Raw genomic sequence first — 18,559 nt, forward strand, 5'->3', positions numbered from 1 at the left:
ACATTATATTTAGACTGGAAATTAAAGCAATCGAATATTACAATACATAAAGCGTCATAAACTTTTCAGTTTGAAGTTGAAGACACTTTGCACTGCAGATAGGAAAATAACTTAACGCATTACAATTGCGCGGGGGGGGGGGGGGGGCAATAGTGAATTTAATTGGCTCATTTCGCACTGTCCCTAATATTGGCCAATTATAAATCTGAATGGGCGGGGCTTAAAACGACTTTTTCTTTTTTCTTTTTCCCCTTGGTTGTTCTGGTGGCAGGCTGAGGGAGGGCTGTGTGCTGCTGAGAGTGTTGTTGTCTATCGCTGCTGGGGACAGACAGAGCTGCCAAGGTCGGTGAAAGTACTACCGAGACCAGCGTAACACCCTTAAAAGTACTACCCCAAGATACATATAGGTAAGTTCTTGTGTTTAACCAACTTTAACCCGTGTTTAAAAGGCGCTAAATCAGATTTACTTCACCTGGTGTTGTGCCAAATAGTGTACCCCCGTCAAATCAGTGACTGTCAAACGAGTTCACATGGGAAGAGATGCCGGGAGGAAGCGCTAACTTGCTAGCTAACATTAGCCGCTTTTCAGCGCTGAAATTAGTTTTTTGGTGGCGTTAAACGTTGTGCAAGTGTGACCAGACTTTTATTTATAACCGCTTGCTCCTTGTGTACTCACTCTAACTATTTAGTTGAGGAAATGCCTTGAGCTGGGTTTGCTTGACAGAAGTGCCGGCTAGCAGGCGGACTGGCTAGCCAGCAAACTTAGCTTGAGAGTAGTAGCCGAATTAGAGCCAAATTTCATTTGAGTTTTCACGTTGTGTGTTTACCAAATGATTTGGTTCTTGCTTTAGCTCGGTATCTAATCGATTGAATCAGTGAGTGAGTGGGTGGGTGAAGTGAAATGCTTTGGGTCCCTGGTTATCTTTGAATTACAACTCTTTCTATCCGCAATCAGTGCATTCAAACAACTGTGCCGAGTCCACTACGAGCTGACATCAGTGCGCTATGCTTACACTGGCAGGTGGTTAAAAGAAACGTAGTTTTTTCCAGCTGTCCGAAAGTGTGCATTTTTTAACCTTGTTAACTGGTAGAAGATCCATGTTATATCATAGTTGAGTTAAATATTTTTTGGCCCCAGACTAGGGTTGTAAAACGCGACAACAACAGCTGTTTCTTGCTCTTGACATGAGTTGCCAATGAGTGACTCTATTTCCCCCCATGGGATATTACTGGAGCAAAATACAGCAATACATTGTGTCATTTGTTCATTCAATCTAGTATTATGAGTCATTGTAATGCTGAGCTGAGCTGTAGGTGGTGTACCCAGTATAAATTCAGTATGTGGTGGGGGGCTTCAGTTACATGGTTGGTATTGATTATTTCAAAATGAGTCATGACTAAGGATTTTTCAAGAACTGAGCCCACATTGGTTTTCTGTCTGAAATACAGCAAGACAGAATTGTGCGAACCAGTTAACTAGCCAATGTAGGGGATGGTATAAAGTTTCAGGATTCAATAATAGTTACATGTTTGTTGCCAGCTTTACTTTTAAAACTAGCTTGAGATACCAATTGTGGTGGTTTCTGAGAGGAATGTGCCTTAATGTGGCTCTCAATGCACTGAAATGGGGCTCTTTTGTTCGAGAGGACATACAGCAACAGCTGCACTCCTCAACAACAGTGTGTATGTGTGTGTGTATGTGCATGTGTGTTTGTGCACGCATGTGCATATGTGTTTTGTGTCCGTCGGTATGCCAGCCTGTAATTGCAGCATTTCTGGAATGCTGGTTGAATTCTGTGACTTAAACATACTGGACAATGGCTGTTGTGGAGGAACCTGATCTCTCATAGAAGAAGTTGAAATGCTTTGCATGTTCTTTGCATGGCCGAGCCTCGTAGTGTGCCTCAGTATTCACTTTATCACAGTGAGGACAAGTTTGAGCTTGCAGGGCTTCATATAGCCCCGAAAGGAAGATGCCAAGTCATTGTTATAAGCAACAAGATATAAGAAGTCCGCATAAGACCAGAGCTGCAAAGATTAATTGGTTAGTTTTATAACTATTAAAGTAATCGGCAACAATTCAGATAATCAGTTAAACGGTTTAAATAACATTTTGGGAGAGCCTTACAAAAGATGCAGTACACTTTCTCCAGTCATGATATTTTTCCCTCATCACCAACGCTATATGTGGATGCTTAAAACTAAGGAACACTGCTTTATTCGATGCATAGAGCCCTGTGTGCCTCCAGACTGGATTTGGCAATGATTACTATACACACCTGATAATCCTATCCTTTGTTACATGTGTGTGGCTAATGTAAACTGACTTAATCTGTTTATGTTGGGTTTTGTGTGGCACGTGAACCATGTAAAGATTTCAGATGCCGCGCTGAAGCGTTGTGATGCAGCAAATGAGAGAACATTGAAAAGAGCAAAAAGACATGTCAGACTTAACAAATGTGTCTTGGCAGAGTCTGAATGCAGAGTGTTTGTGTGTGGCTGACACTCTGCGTGAAGCATTGCTCTGGCAGGGCTGTAGCTGTTAGGTTGCAGTTTAAAGTCTAGAAGTTTTTTTCTCTCACGGTGTGTGTGTGTGTGTGTCTGTGACAGAAAAACAGGATATGGCATCTCACACCCCTCTCAAACACTGCCATTTTTTCACATTGTGGTTTTTAACCTGCCGTTGCACTACAGGTTGCCTGAGGCAAGCACGGGGAAAGCCTTTGTTGCATCGCAGTGTTTCTTTTGTACTTATTTAGCAGTGCTACGCTGCCACAAAAACAGCACTGCCACAACTTCTGCATAAAGAACAACAATAATGGAAGTATGTTGAATATGTTTAGCACTTTTATTTTTATCATGATAAGGCAGCCAGTTATAAAGACTTGTCACTGCAGCCACCAAAAACATGTGGCCCTTTTTCAAAAACTCATGCTTACAGATCTGCCAATTAAATCAACCAATTGAACGTAGGGATGTAAATTACGAGGTTCGTCACAATACAATACTATATGCAATATATCTTCCCTTTTTTTCGACAGCGATGCAAGATTCACCGATATCACAAAGCCTGCCCAGTACATTATTTCATTCATACATTCATTATCCTAAACCGCCTATCCAACCTCATGTGGCAGTGGGTGATGTGGATCTCAGCTGGCACTGGGCGAGAGTCTGGTCACCCTGGACACGTCACTAGACTATCACAGGGGAGACAACGCGTAGAGACAGACAAACACTTACACTCTCATTCACTCCTGCTGACAATTCAGAGACACCAGTTAAACCTAAGCTGCGTCTTTGGACTGTGGGAGGAAGCCAGTGGACCTGGTGAGAACCCACACTGACACGGGGAGAACATGCTAACTCCATACAGAAGAGACACAAGCTGGATTTGAACCTGTGATGTCGAAGTGCTAACCACTACACATGGCCTGCGTTATATCAGACTATAGCATATGCCCACTAATTAACACATCTGAATCAGTTACATGTATACCAATTTACAAATAGCAAGATAATTTGACAATTTTACTGAGCTCTTCCACACATTTATATGAAAAACTATCTACTCTTTTAATGACAATAATATAAAGGTGGTAATTTAAAATAAAGGCATCTCTTAAAGAGGAGGATATGTAATTATATTTTACAGATACAGATTAATGTATTGTTACACCCCTAAGCCCAAGAAAACCAAACCTAAAGCACATGGCAACACATGCAGTACATCACTTTTTTTAGTTGAATATGTGTTGTCATGATCAAAGAAACACAGCACTCACCTAAAACACCGTTAGCCAGCTGGCATCGATGCTCCCCTCTGATGTGTGAAATATGATGACTGCAGCCATTGTAGTCATATTACAAGGAGGCAGCCAGCTACTGAGATGTGCAGCTTTAAACTCACCAGGCTATAGGGTAAGGTAATACGATATTTGCAGTGAAGCTGTTCTCAAAGTCCAAATGCTTGCAGCAGCATTTCTTGTTAGTTCCAGCCGAAATATGAATCACAAGTTGCTTTGTGACACTAAATCAGAAATCCCACAGGGTACCAATTCTAATGTCTGATATGAGTTTTAGCTGAACAAGCAGTATGTAGCCTTCTTATATCACTATTTCACTTTAGATGCCAATCACTGCAACACTGTCTCTGGCACATTCAATCACACATTTGTTTTTGTGTCAAATTTTGGCCAAAATTACATTTCCTCCTCCTTTGTTCATTCAGCTGATGAATGAGAATGTCGCTATTGCATCAAGGGAAAAAACAAATAGAAAGTATGGCAACTGTTTTCTGGTATATCCTTTATAAAGTCATTGTCTCTTTAAGTAAAATGACTAAAATGAAAGGTGAGCCCTTGATCAGATTGATTTTGCTGCTTTGTAGGTTCATGGCTGTCTTGTACTTTCGGGAGATGCTGAGAACTAGGCATTGGAATAATTAATCAATCAGCATCAAATAATGAGACAACACAAATTGTTTTTTGCGCATCCCTGCAATGAGTAATACAATCGACTATGCCTTGTCTGTGTTTTAGAGTCCTAGGTTTTTGAGGTGGTTAAAAAAAAAAAAAAAATTCAATTGAGAAACACTTGTTACCTGCTTGTGTTACATAACTGTTCTTTAAATACATATATATAAATAAATATTTTATATTTTGCCCATGTATGTATTTATACATACAGGAGTATGTATAAAAATATAACGATTAATCAATTAATTGATCGTTAATGTTATAGATGCTCGAGTTGGCAGATTTCTAGACCATTTCTCGTCATTTACACTTATCGTAATTATTATTTAATTCAGATTGAACGAAATGGCTAAAAGTCCCTCAGTTCCTGGCTCTTAGTGCTGGGCTCTCCCGCTGTTGTCAACGACTAATCATCCAGTTCACTGTGGACCACCAGCCACCGCTGACTCAGCCAATGCTGCCATCTGGGCTGGAACAGAAAATACAACAGACTTCTCACTGGCTCCACAGCCTCAGATGCTCAGCTAACAGATTGTGTGTGTGTTTCTGCGTGACAGTAAAAAAGTGAAAGAGAGACATAAACTTTCCACAGTAACGTGAAAACAGAGTTTTAGAAAAAATTAAGATAATAAAATTATGTATTCTCCATTTCATTTTCATAAGATATCATTGCAACAACTATATAATGAGGCATTTAATTTCACTCAGAGTGCAAGTAGTTGATTAGTCATTTCTTAATGCTATTTTTTTCATGCTGAACGACTTATTTCCAGGAAACTTATGAGCATATCTCTGATAAACACAAGATTTAATGTTATGCTTTTGCATGATTCTTTTTGTAGAAGTTCAGATTTACAGATCTGTTGATTTAATCACCTAATTGATAAGTTCAGTGTTCCTTCGACAAATAATTTATTTAGTCGAAGATCGATTTAATAGTTATAAGATTTAAAATGTTGTCTGTGAAAGCCCTGCACATCCAAACCAGTGTGACGAGATTAAAGTAGGTTGATCTTTGTTGGGGTGTACTAATAACCAGTGATGGACTTGCTATGACACATGTTGTTACTTACTATAAATATCCTGTTTTAAACAGCTCAACACGAAATAATTGTCCCCATCATCACAACAACGGTTCCTTGGTTAGTTAAATAAGATCATTCTCTGGATCTTTCACACTGAATGTGAATCATCTCACACAGTGTAAATGTGTCTAACCTCACACGGGGGAAAGGCTCACAAAAACAAAACAGGGTGATACAAAATATAAATTAAAACAAACAATAAATAAAGTGCGCATGTACCGTGAGGAATGAGGAGCGAGGAGTCTGTCTGTGGTATCTGAGACTGGATGTCTCCGTGGTAACTCGTTTACATCGACAGTTTACATAACTTTGGTTTGTTGAAGCTAAACTTGCCATTCAAAAGACGCTCTTTATTGATTTCTGCCCAGTGCTTGTTTTGATGCCTTTATCATATCACCTGTGTGTGTGGGTAAGAGCTTTATGGCTAGCAACAACTACCAGTAATTGGACATTTTCAAGAAATTCAGACATGTCATTGTGAGAAATTAAATGTTGTGATGGCTGAATTCCATGTAGCTGCTTGGTCTTGACATTGTGCAAACTGTCCCCTGTCAATGCCTTAATGGCATATTTGAATACAATAGAGCCAGCATTGACGTTATTTGTACCACCTGTGATTTTTTAAATGTCTCCTGTGAAAAAGGCCTATGACTCAGGGCTATCATTTTAGCTGTAATGTTGTACCCATTTACACAAGGAGCCTTTTCAGTTCCACAATTTGGCAAAGCAGGATTAATAAATCTGGGCTGTTAGAACAGCTTATGTCTTTAAAAGCTTAACGTTTTTTAACACTTAAGCCACCAGCGTTCAATGTTCACCAGGAGTGATGTACTCCAGGCAAAATTCTCCAATATTTTTATTAATCGTTGGCTGTCCTCGAACCCCCTCCTGTTTTTATTACTTTCAGGAAATTAGTTATTTGTGTGTAGTCAGCCACGGCTGTGTCGCAGTAAAACACCATGTGAACCGCTGTCTGTTCCAAGTTCCTGTCCTACCCCAAACTACCCGTCTGCCTGCCTCTTTATCTGTCTGTCTGTGAGAATATGTGTGGGTCGAACTGCGCTGCTTTATGACCCCGCACACTTCCCGCTCACGTTTCACTTTTTATACTCACATCCTGTCAGCGGGACAACAGCTCTCTGTAAGTCTGTTTGCTGTGCAGCTTCAGCAGGCTCTCGCTGGCCACTATTGTGCAGAGGCCGTGCTTGTAATTGTCAGTCCTGTTAAGTTTATTACCCCACAAATGCTCCAGTATCACTGTTACTATGTTTTTCTTTGGTTTGCTGTAATGTTGTATGCTTATGCAACAACATAGACTCTCCACAGAAATCATTTAAAGTTACTTTATGATAGGAAACTGAACATTTTTTTGGTTGGCTCGGTTTAAATCCTCCAACTTTCAAAACACACAGCGCAGTGGCTCAGTGTGCTGATGCACAGCAGTGTTTAAGGAGATATTTTTCCCATTGATTTTAGAGTTAAACTCTTACCTGCTTTGATTCCCTGTTTTCGTCCTCTTTTCTATAACCTATTTATTCTTTATCTAGCCTTGTAAAGTCTCATGCTGCCCCACGTCAGATAAGTAACCTGTTGTTTTTGAAACCTGAGTGGTTGTACGGCTGGGTCATTTAAAATGCACACCATCTGTCCTATTGATTTTGTGCAAACTACTTTCAACAACCGGCTTCTTTGCTTTGGCAGTTTATTTATGCACAAGTGCCCAAAGCATCATGCTTTCTAGGCCATGGAAAATTGGAAAGCTTTTGAAAATGTGTTACAGTACAAAGCTAGGTTGAAAGTTATGAAACTACATGATAGAAAGTTACTCCGATATAATTAGTCTCATCCTTTCATTCTTTGTCCCCTGTCATATTTGTTTCATGCTACTGAGTGATCATATTTATGCTGCACAGGCACTTTAATTCCGATCATGATTCTGAGTTGATTGGTCACAGAGCAGAAGTGTGACATGGTTTGTCATTTGTTAAATGCCAGCTTTCTAGTTTCTAGTGAAATGACCTGCTTCCACTTCTCTCTTGCTGCCATGCTACTACTGCCAAATCTGAAAGTTTGAAAGGATTTTCAGTAAGTAGGTAAAATGGTTGTGATACAAATTTGCAACAATATGCATGGCAGAGTGCACCACTAGCCGAGTGTATAAACCATAATATTTAACCTTGACAGAGATTAGAGAGCTGACTGTGCGCTGCCACGCCACCTGTTTTTCTGCATTTCCACAGCTGGCAGAAGGATCTTGGTCTCTGCCTCTGACCAGCTTTTTGCAATTCAGCAGCTCTCTCACTGATCTCAGCAGGTGCAGGGATCCAGAGATTTACAGCTGTTTATTGTTCATGACAAGCTAGCAGTCTGAGAGAGCAGAAATATTAGGATGTTTAAGAGGACAGCCGTCATGCTTTAGTGAGGAGGGTGTAACAGCACAGAAAACCAGTGAAGTGAAGAAAACAACAGCAGTTCGGTCAGGGCAGGGCACAGACTGTGTCAAAACTGATTTACTCTGCGTGAGTGTGTGAGTTTGCTGCAGAGTAATGGCTTAAACTCTGATCCTGAAGACTGTAAACTGGAATTGATGATTTTGTGTTGATATTAGTATAAGTAAAGTATAAGTACTTTAATTATTTAGAGGTCCAAAGATTATTGCAAGAAATGTAAAAATTTTATTTGTTTCATACATCCTGCAGTTTTACCAAAGCTATATTATACAACTATGCATGATGAATTAATTGTGCAGTCTTGTTAGCGCAAGATGGACAGCTGATATTATTGGTTATTGGCCTATCATGGATATATCGGTATCTGTTGATATTGGCATATATGCTTTTCAATTTGCATTAGAGATATAAAAACTTTTATACCGAACATACAATGCAGAAAAAGATGCTTGGGGTGATTTAGAAATGGTTTCATCATCATCATGTAGGTTGTCCAGATGGCTGAAAAGTGACAGCGAATGGGCTGTAAGGCGTGGGACTACTTCTCCAAAAGTTGTGATGTAATTGACAATGTAATCAATTCAATGTACAATTAATAATCATGTAAATGTTCTTTAAGAAAGTTAGAATGCAGCCTTCTGAGCGCATTTGCATAGTCCTATTGATGCAAAATCATTGTCCATTTTCAATCCAACTCAAAAAGTCATCATATCGCCTGCCATGTTGGTTATTTGTGAATTTTTCCCCATTTAAATTTGGTAACAGTCACAATAAACCCATATCAGTCTGGGCCCTAGTTTGTGTGTGTGTTAAAGGAAATGTGTTCAGTTGTTCCTGAAACTAGTCAGGTCTTAATTTGGCAAAAGTACTTTTAAAAGCACTGTTATCACTTTCAGCAGTCAGGGTTCCTATTTTCTCACATTGTGTTCTTCTTTTCCTTTGTAGAAGCTGAGTATGTGTTGAGCTAGACTTTGACCTAACAGGCAGGGATATAAGCTTGACAGTATGCAGACTCGGAGCAAAGGTAACAAAGTGAAAGCAGTGTATGGACAAATAAAAAAACATTTAGCTTCGATATGTTCCATGACTAACTGAGAAAGTGCACTTGATCTTGGCCTCGGTCAAACAGGCAGACTTGTCTGTTGACAGAAACCAAAAGCAGTAAAGGTCAAGTTATCGTCTGCTGGACCAATCTGAAGTGATTAGCACTGATCCTTCACAGCAGAGGCAGCACAGAAAGCCATAAATAGGTTAGTTTTTATGAGGAACACCCCTGTGCCCCACTCCCTGCATTGGTAAAGCTGTTTTATGTTTTTGCAGAAATGAACTAGAGACCATTTATTTGAGTTTTGAACAATAATCTCAGCATTGTGTGTCATTTTTCTCAGTGTTGAAGGATTAGCAGTACATGGTTGACTTTAAACTGAACAATATTAGCAAAATCAAATATAACAATGTTAGTAATATGAAGCAACTGGATTTGGGGTTTATTTAGATTTATCTGTGGATACAAAATTACTATATTGATCATTTTAAGGAATAGTTCAACAATTTGGGAAATATGTTTTGTAGCTTGTACCAATCACAGTGATTTGTTTTGTATGCATTTACAAATAAGAATAAACATGTCAATTAGTGATCTTGAGAGGTACTCGTAGTTGGATTTTGTTAAGTCTGGCTAATCATAATCATTTTTGCTACGCTAACTATAGTTTCTAGCTTCATCTTTAGCGGATATATATTAGTTATCGATCTTTTCATCGAACTCTGCAAGAAAGCCAATGAGCTAATTTCTCCAAGTGTCCCTTAAAGTTGGGGACATTGCTTCACTTTGACAGTAACGCCTGTGTGTGTGCGTCGTGGAACCTCTTAGTTTTTAGTTCAGCGCTGATATTACGTTAGAGCAGCTTTTCTTTGGTACGGCTTGTCTGCGTGTCTCGTGCGGCACATCTGGAGATATGCGGTCTTGCCTGTTGTTCTCTGCATGACACGTACACTTCTTCACAAAATAGACGGCAAAAAGTAGTAAAAATGATCTGTTGGTGGATAAATACATTTCTTAAATTACTTTTTGTCTAAAAGCATTTATGCAGACTTTTTGTATCTGAAGAAAATGTTGGACTTTGTTGATTTCATAATTTCAGGTCATATCTATGGGAGCATCCCATCTGTTTAGTATATTAGTTAGGGATACCTTGCCACCAGAGTCAAGATAGCTTCTGTTAGCTTAGCCTGGGTGCCTCCACCCAGCAGAGAAGCAGCCTGCAGTGGTTGAGATTGCTTGATGCTCCCACATACACACTCGGTAACACTAGTTTCACACTAGACTCAGTCACACACAGACATGGTTCCCTTTGTATCTGTAGTGCTGTTGACATGCAGGGCTTGGTAGAACAGAAGTGGCATTGAGCAGAGACGTAGGAGGAATTTCTACGCCTGGAGTCCCACTCTACGCAGCAATGGCTGCTAGCAGCCAGACAGCCACTCTGCCTCCTCCTCCTCTCCAAATACCAAACGCCCTCCTTAACTTTCCTACTTGCTTCTTGCCTTGATTTCTTTTCCTCCTTGCATTGTTCTCTTCATGCACTCTTATGTGCCTTGGCAGTCTGTCTCTCTGTATCCCACTTTCTTTCTCAGCATTGACAGAAGCCTCTCTGAGTTGTTTACTATGTCCACTGCCCCCCTCCTTTCCTCAGCTCTGTGAAGAGAAAAAAATGACCACTGTGAGTTTTTGTCTCTGCTGCCATTATCAGTGTCCCTCTCTCTACATCTGAGGCCAGATGTGGTGGAGGGATAGTGGCGAGTTTGTGATGAACAGTGTAAAATTAGGCAGCAGGCCCAGCTGACTGAACCAGAGAGCACACAGAGCCAGCAGCTGAACAGAGCTGCGTACTGCTGCTGAGGACTAGACTCAGTACTGTGCTTCAGTGTCACTGACTTAAGTGTGTGTGTGAGCGTGTGGCAGTGTGATATGCTCTGTATGGTTGCTGACTGAGAGCATTTCAGAAAGCGACATGAGCACTTTAAAATGAGCCGTACTTGAGTCCTACTGCTAAAGAGTCTTCAGTGTGTATGGAGCGTTTAGAGCACGGTTAGTAGACCAAAACACAATCCTGTGCTGGTATGTGAAGTAGACTGTAAGAGGGAAGGATAAAGAGTGTCAATGATACAGCAGAGAGAAGCAAGGCTGCCATTGTGGTGGAGCTGGGCAGGTTTCCCCTTCTCCACCCAGCCCACCCTCTCCCCTGCCAGCAGCACCCCACGCCCCCCAGCCTGTGTCCATATTAGGGCAAAACTCAGCCAACCTCCCCTGGAGCTGAGCTCAACCCCCCAACACGCCCTGCTGTCACATTTGCTCCAGCGAAGGGAGCCTGAGGGAGACACAGCTCCCCTAACCCAATTTGAAGGCCTGTTTTCCTGGCCAGTCAAAACAGCTCAAGGATTTTAAAAATGGATGCAAGGCCAATGTTGTTTTTGTTTTTTTAAGTGGCTGGTTTGTTTTAATGTTTATTTTTGAGGACCTGTAGTTAATGGTCTTAACTTGAGCAGAGCTTGACCATATGTCACTTGGTGATCACTTCTCTTTAAGTGCCACATGGTTTCATATGTGCATACATCCTTAGTTTAAGTTTCCCCAAGATAGTAGACCCCATAATCCTAACTGGCACCAAGTTTATACAATCATTAATGTTGTAATTTTTTTCACAAGTATGCTACTCACTGCCCAACTCTTAATAGGTTGGTATGATTGCCCCATTACTTCTGTCATGATTGTTTTAAGATATAAAACTTTCTAGAGTAGAACAATAACACTCAGGTACTGAGGGAGTGTGTGCAGAGATTATACCAAACCAAAGGTCAACACCAGTAAGTAGATCAATCATTTGGAGGCTAGGACTCATTTGTGTAGAGATTTGGTTCCAGCTGTATTGTTGTTGAGTGTAAATGCTCACCAATAAGACCAAGAAGCTTTAGGAGAAACAGAAGCAGTCTGAACAAAGGGTATGCTGTTATGGTTCTGTAAATGTACTTTGAATAACACTGGTAGTGAGAGACTCACAAACCAAACAATTGGTTTGTGCTTGCCAGTCATTTTCCTAGAGATTCCCAAACAGAAGTTATTTTGGGTCATTGGTGTTGATTTTGGTTTCCTTTGGTTTATACAAAGTCTCTCTCAGAGGAAATGGGTTGATTTAACAGAAAGAACTGCTGGTTTAGTACAAAGATGTCTTAGATGTAGAACAGTCTCACTTGTTTTATTGTAACCTACTATCTTATCACAGTCAATTTATGCATTCATGTAAGTACACACTGGCCAAAGAAGAGTTAATCATTGCGTCATAATTTAATACATAACACAGTTGTAAAAAAATATATATATCCATTTAAATCAATAATACAAAAGTAATAAAAAACAATTGGATAATAATAATTAAGATCAACTATCGGTGCACTTCCACAATTTACTGAAAGCTATTCAACATTCATATTCAATGTATGAAAAAATAAATTAAAATAAATTGGACCAAAATAAATTAAATCAAGTATGATGTAGTGCTGCTCTGTCAGCGTGGGTTCTCTCCGGGTCTTCAGGCTTCCTCCAACAATCCAAAAACACGCAGCATAGGTTTAATTGGTGACTCTAAATTGCCCGTAGGTGTGAATGAGAGCGTGAATGGTTGTCTGTCTCTGTGCAGCAGCCCTGTGATAGTCTGGCGACCTGTCCAGGTGTACCCCGCCTCTCCTCCAATGTCAACTGGGATCAGCTCCAGCCCCCCGTGACCCGAGTTCAGATAAGCGGTTAAGGAGAATGTATAAATGATGTAATGAACTGGAGAACATACTGAAAACTCCTAAACATGTATTCAACATTTTGATAAACTATGTTCAACATAATTCAGTCAGTAACTCAAATACATTGAGAAAGAGGGCAGTGCTGCATTTATAACACAAGACAAAATGATAGTGTCACTGTAAGATGGAATGCAGCTCAATAATATTATTATCGATTACTTTTTATTTCATGATTGTGGGAAGCTAAAATCTTAATTGAAAATAAAATCCAATATTGGCCCTGCCCTTAGTCACACTAAATAGAAGGTAATGGGCCACGATTCTTCCTGTGAAAGTAAAGGCAGAAAGCACTCAGACGTTGCATTATGGTCAATAAATAAACAAGGTCATTGTGAGCACACTGTGCTCTCTGTGGCTGTGCACCTGCATTGGTAGAAAAAAACATTTATTATTGTTTTGACCTGGCTTGAATTTACTCTGCACACTGCTAGGGTTCATGGGAGGGCCAACCATGTATTTATGTTTAAGTAATGTAATTTATGTTTAAATTACTTGGTTTCTCAGCCTATCGCAGTCAGTTGTGGTGATTGGTGGGGGTTCTCAAAAGGTAGCTTCACAAAAGTGTTCTCCTTTTTCCTGAGATTTGGATTTTGGTGTTCTAAATGTGTTAACTTCTTTTTTTTTTTTTTTTAACTGGATACTGTATCTGCTTGTACAGTAATAGTAAAACATAATTCATGTGAATTTTCACTAGATACTGAGCCATAATGGCTGGTAAATCCCAGGCCCAGCCAAAACGTTGAAGTATTTGGCTGGTGGTCATTTTTACTCCATCTGGGAGTTAGTTTGACCAACATCACAAGCCTTTCTGAATAGTATTTATTTTTTTATTGGCAGTTCTTTATTTCTCAACATGAACAACAGGGTGGGCTCTAACTCAGCCTGGGGATGTGCTATTCAGGATCAAAACTGACAAGACTGTCTTTTTCTGTTTCATGTACCAGGTTCAGTGTTTTATGAGCATGGCTGTTTGAAATGTGTGCAGTAGGGGAAATTGGTTTGCCTTGTTACAATTGACCTTTCACAAGGCTTGTTTGACCGTGTTGTAGCCTGAAGAGTTGGAGGAAGCAAACTGGAACCAGATTCCTTAAACTGCAGATCAGGTTCAGCCTGCTTGGAGTTTTTTTTGCGTAGAGCCAAGAAAGCATTTCCTCTTCCATGTAATATTTTTTTGTATGTGTCCCCTACATCGAGTAGATTATTGAATGTTTCATACCCCAGGTAAGGGTATGAAACATTCAATAAATTAATAGTGATATTTTTTTGTAAATATCATTCAGGATTTTGTCAAATTGATCTAATCCCTGTTTTTATACTAGCATGTTGACTCAGCTCCAGCAGACATTCTAGAAATATTAAGTGAAGAGGAAGTGTACTGTTTACAACCATAGTAATGCTGTAGGCCTTATGTGATGGCAGTTGCACACATGAAGCTGTGCAGCTCTACCCGTATGAGAAAACAGAAACTTAATACAGATCCGAGTTTGATCAGTTTTTTCTTTTCCTTTTTTATGTACAGAGAAGTTGAATAGACCAACACATTTCCTGTGTAGCTGAGTATCAGTTGATGAATGAAAGGTTTTACTGCTTTGAGTGTGTAGTGTGAATTCCTGTTTTTCATTTGTTCTTCCTTTGAGTCTTATGTTTATCTTTGTTCGTGTACTATTGAAGGATTGAGCATTAAAACCTATCACACTCACTCACTAACCGGCCACTTTCTACATCTCTAAATGCATTGAGTTGCTGCGATGTGATTGGTTGATTAAATATTTGAGTTAATGAGCAGTTGAGCAGGTGTACACTACAGTGCAGAACTGCAGTCACGCCCTGCGGCTCTATGATTGGTCACTGCTACCTTATGCCCTGTGCCACACACTGTTGTGTTGCTGCATTGGGTGTTGTTGTCACCTTTGGAAGAAGTTAGTAAAAGGCAACCGTGGCTTTCATAATCAGTTGTTAACTGTGATAAAACCTAAATGACACCTCTCGTAATTATAAATTAACCCTAACGCTAAAGTTACCATCACCTGTTAGACATTAGTTTTGCTAACTAACCAATCGATCCACAACCTTTACCATTTTCCCATCAATCCACAAAAATTGGACAAAGTGTTCTTCATTGCATGGTTTCCAGTCGAACCCGTGGTCCCGGGTTTGATAGCCCTATGAGCTAAACAACCTGCTGAGAAAACAGCCCTCCATACACTTTAACGTTCACATTAAGCCAGACGGACGTATGGCACGGCCCTGACCAATCAAATCGACCAGGGGGGGTCTCGTTAGGAACCACAGTGGGATCCATAATAACGCTGTCCTGAGCTGAATGCACTATTGTATTCTGGGTAATGGAGCTTAAAAGTTGGAGATGCTTGTTGCTGGACGGATGCAGTGTCCATTTTTGTTAATCCCATTGAACTGAGTGGTAATGTAAAGTTGTGAAAAAACCTGTAGTGATATTGTGACATTTCACAACAGAAGTTGTCTTGAATTAGAATATACATGTTATTATCTGTCACTATATCTTGATAAGTCATTTCATCATGATATGATTCTATTTAAAAAAGGAAATAAATTATCATATTGAATTATTTCCCAGCCCTTCATTTGATGCTATATACAAGGCTTTCAAATGAATGAATCTTAATGTTTACTGATGTCCCTGTGTCCCCTTCAGCCCCCATAAAACCCCCAAACTCAGAGCTCACTGGGCTGTTATGAATCCATCATCCATCCATTCATTCAGCTGTTGCCATGCAGAATGGAAGAAAGATGCTCTGGAGTTGTCACAACCACACACACATGCACACACATCCAATTACTCATGGGAGGGTTGCAGTCTTCCAGCCCATTGAACCTCCATTGAGGTTTAACCCTTTCTTGAACCCTTAGAGGGTGTCTGCAGAGTGCAGATCGTCATGAGCCAGATGTGTCTTTCCCTTCCCGCCCCCCCGTTCACGGTCACTCCCTGACTCCATCCTCTGCTTTTCACACTCCAGCACATGACATTTACCAAAAAAGACACGCACAGTCCCACATTAAAACACTCACATTTATCTCCTTGTCTTAAAATGAGAGCCAAAGGCCTCAACTGGGACTTCTGCTTACTCTTTACTCACTCACAAATTTGCACACCAACTCCCCTCGCGTGACCTGGAGCAATGCTGGAAATATGCATCTTCCAGTGGTGAAGATAATGCTCATCCATGTAAATAATTGATTTACAGGTTTAATCCTGGATGTCTGTGAACATCAACAGCTGTCACGCTATCCAGGGTCTCCTGTCGTCAGTTTTATGGAGTATGTAATGGAGCAGTAACAGCTGATTTGACTTGGAATGGTCATGAAATGTCTTTTTTTGTTATTTTCACAAACACAAAAAAACCACACAAAATTATAGGTTACAAACTTTATAAACTGCAAATCCATTTTATGACTTATTTTTTTTACCCTTGCAATAATGTGAAATGCTGGGCCAATACAAATTTTAAAAGTATCAGTTTGGCCAATTTTTATGTGTTGTTTATTAAGTTTTTGTTATTTATTATCCCTTTTGTGCCAGAGAAACAAAAATAAAGTATAAGTATAAGAAAATAACTGAACTGTTTTTAAAGGACTTTTTGTCTTAATCCGACACTATTTTCACGAAAAGAACTTACTCACTTACACAACATGTTATGGTATAACTCTTTAGTTTTATTTTTCAGGTCCTAAGTGATACCAACTGTAGTCAAGACTCAACAACAAAACACAACAACACACACACGTGGGCCCATCTCTGTGTGTAGCCTAAACACATTTTTCCCGCATGCCTCCATGACGTGTAACATTATGCAGCCAGTCACCAGCATTATTCGATCATAATACAAGCTTGCTGCATGCCTATTGACTCACTGAGGCTGATGAGATTTACTCCTTTGATATTGACATTTGATAGCAAATGATAAGGCATTTTTTGACACTTGATATAACTGAAGCAAGCCTTAAGGTATCAAAATGTACAGATTGTACAGATATGTATTCTACTTGCAGTGAGAGTTGTCTCGTTTTCCAATGACAATGATGACAAAGCAAATTTTGGCAGATACCAAGTGCTTGGTTGAGATTCAAGGAAAAACGATAATAGAGATGACTGTAATGAGTTTAAAAAATGTCTCCCCTGGTAGCTGCTGGACCAAATAGTTATGTTTCCTGAATTAATTATGAATTATTCAAATTTTTGACATTTTTATTGCAAAAACTTAAATGTAGCAAGAAGAAAACAGTGAGTCTTGATACAAAGTGGGTCACGGCCTGTTCCTCCCCTCAGGACTGCAAACTGGAGACTCCAGTCTCAGCACAATTCAACACTGTAAAAATCAAGTACCATTGTTGTTGTTTTTAGTTAATTTTTCATGGAAGCATTGCATTTCCAATTTGGTGTGACAGCTTTGACTGCTGTCTTTTCTCTGAGCTAATCTTCTGAATAGAGTCATGTGGACAAAGTGACTTTTGCTGTCGACCTTGACAAATTCTCTCTGACTTACTTTGTCGCTTTGTATCCATGTGCTTGTCACTCTCCCATCACTGTAAGCAAAAATGATATGTGAGACCATAGCATACAATTTAATAGCCCTGCAGTTATCTAATTTGTTGAAGTGTAAGGTGTTTTTTGTTTTGTTTGTTTGTTAGAGTTGTCGGCCATTTTCAGGGTCAGTTTGTAGTTAAGCAGATATCATGTCAGGGGTTTCCAGTATTAGTATGGCCTACAGTAGTAATGTCTGTTTGTCAATGCAATTTCCTATGCCGTGTGTATATCGGCATTGTTTTTGAAGACTTTAACAGTTGTGACATTGTGTTATGTTTATAACTCATTCACCACTTGCTACTGTAAATCAAGTCAAACTTTATTTATATAGCACTTTTCATACATAGAAATGTAACACAAAATGCTTTACAAAAAATTTAAATTAAAACGGACAATAAAAATGAGAAAACCCACCCCTCCCATCCCCACATACACATCTGGACGTACACATACATGCACACACACGCACATAAACACATACGCACACAAACACACACTCAGACTCGCGTAGATACACGTAGAGGAACAGACGAAACATAATGAAAGCACAAGATGTCGTGTGTTTCATACTGTAATGTTGGCTTTATCGATAAGAAAACCACACTTCCAACTGTTAAACAAATTTGCATTAGATTAAAATGTGTTCTTACTGATTTATTGAGTACTCAGTGGTTTGAGGCTAATGTTGCCTGTACACACTATGAGAGCACAGCTGATAGGAGAGCCAGATAAGAGGGACATGAGGGAACCATGAATGTGTACTGTGGTTCATTTTTAACTGGGAGATATGGAGTCTTTGGTCTTCCTGTGTAAACTTTGGTTTCAGAACATTGGAGTAGGACATTTGTCACAGTGAGGTAGTGCCGCATGATGTTGGAAACAACTGACATACCATGACATGGTTAAAGAGACAGGGTCTGTGTTTCAACACGGGTCTGGTGGGGTCCTGACATTGCCGCAGACCGCTGAGAACAGTTAACCCTGGTTGACAGGCGCACCCCGAGCACAGAGGTACTTTAAAGCTTCCAGCTGGAGCCACGAGCCACCTTAACGCTGGGCCTTTGTAAGCCCACTTAAGGCTGGTTCCCAAGTTGGATTCCCTGGGTAGACTGTGCAGACCCCACCTGT

General features: G+C 39.9%; 1 protein-coding gene across 2 annotated transcripts in view; it reads left to right on the plus strand.

The window, feature by feature from the left end:
* Positions 1 to 254: 254 nt before the first annotated feature.
* The window catches only part of fam49a (family with sequence similarity 49 member A), a 43,623-nt gene continuing 25,318 nt past the window's right edge, over positions 255 to 18,559 (plus strand). The window contains exon 1 of one of the 2 annotated variants that reach the window (XM_059356314.1): positions 255 to 407. The gene's annotated coding sequence lies outside the window, so the exon portion shown is untranslated. The remainder of the gene's footprint in view (positions 408 to 18,559) is intronic. The other variant, XM_059356315.1, reaches the window with a different exon arrangement.

This window comes from Centropristis striata, chromosome 18 (genome assembly GCF_030273125.1).
Source record: "Centropristis striata isolate RG_2023a ecotype Rhode Island chromosome 18, C.striata_1.0, whole genome shotgun sequence".
NCBI lineage: Eukaryota > Metazoa > Chordata > Actinopteri > Perciformes > Serranidae > Centropristis > Centropristis striata.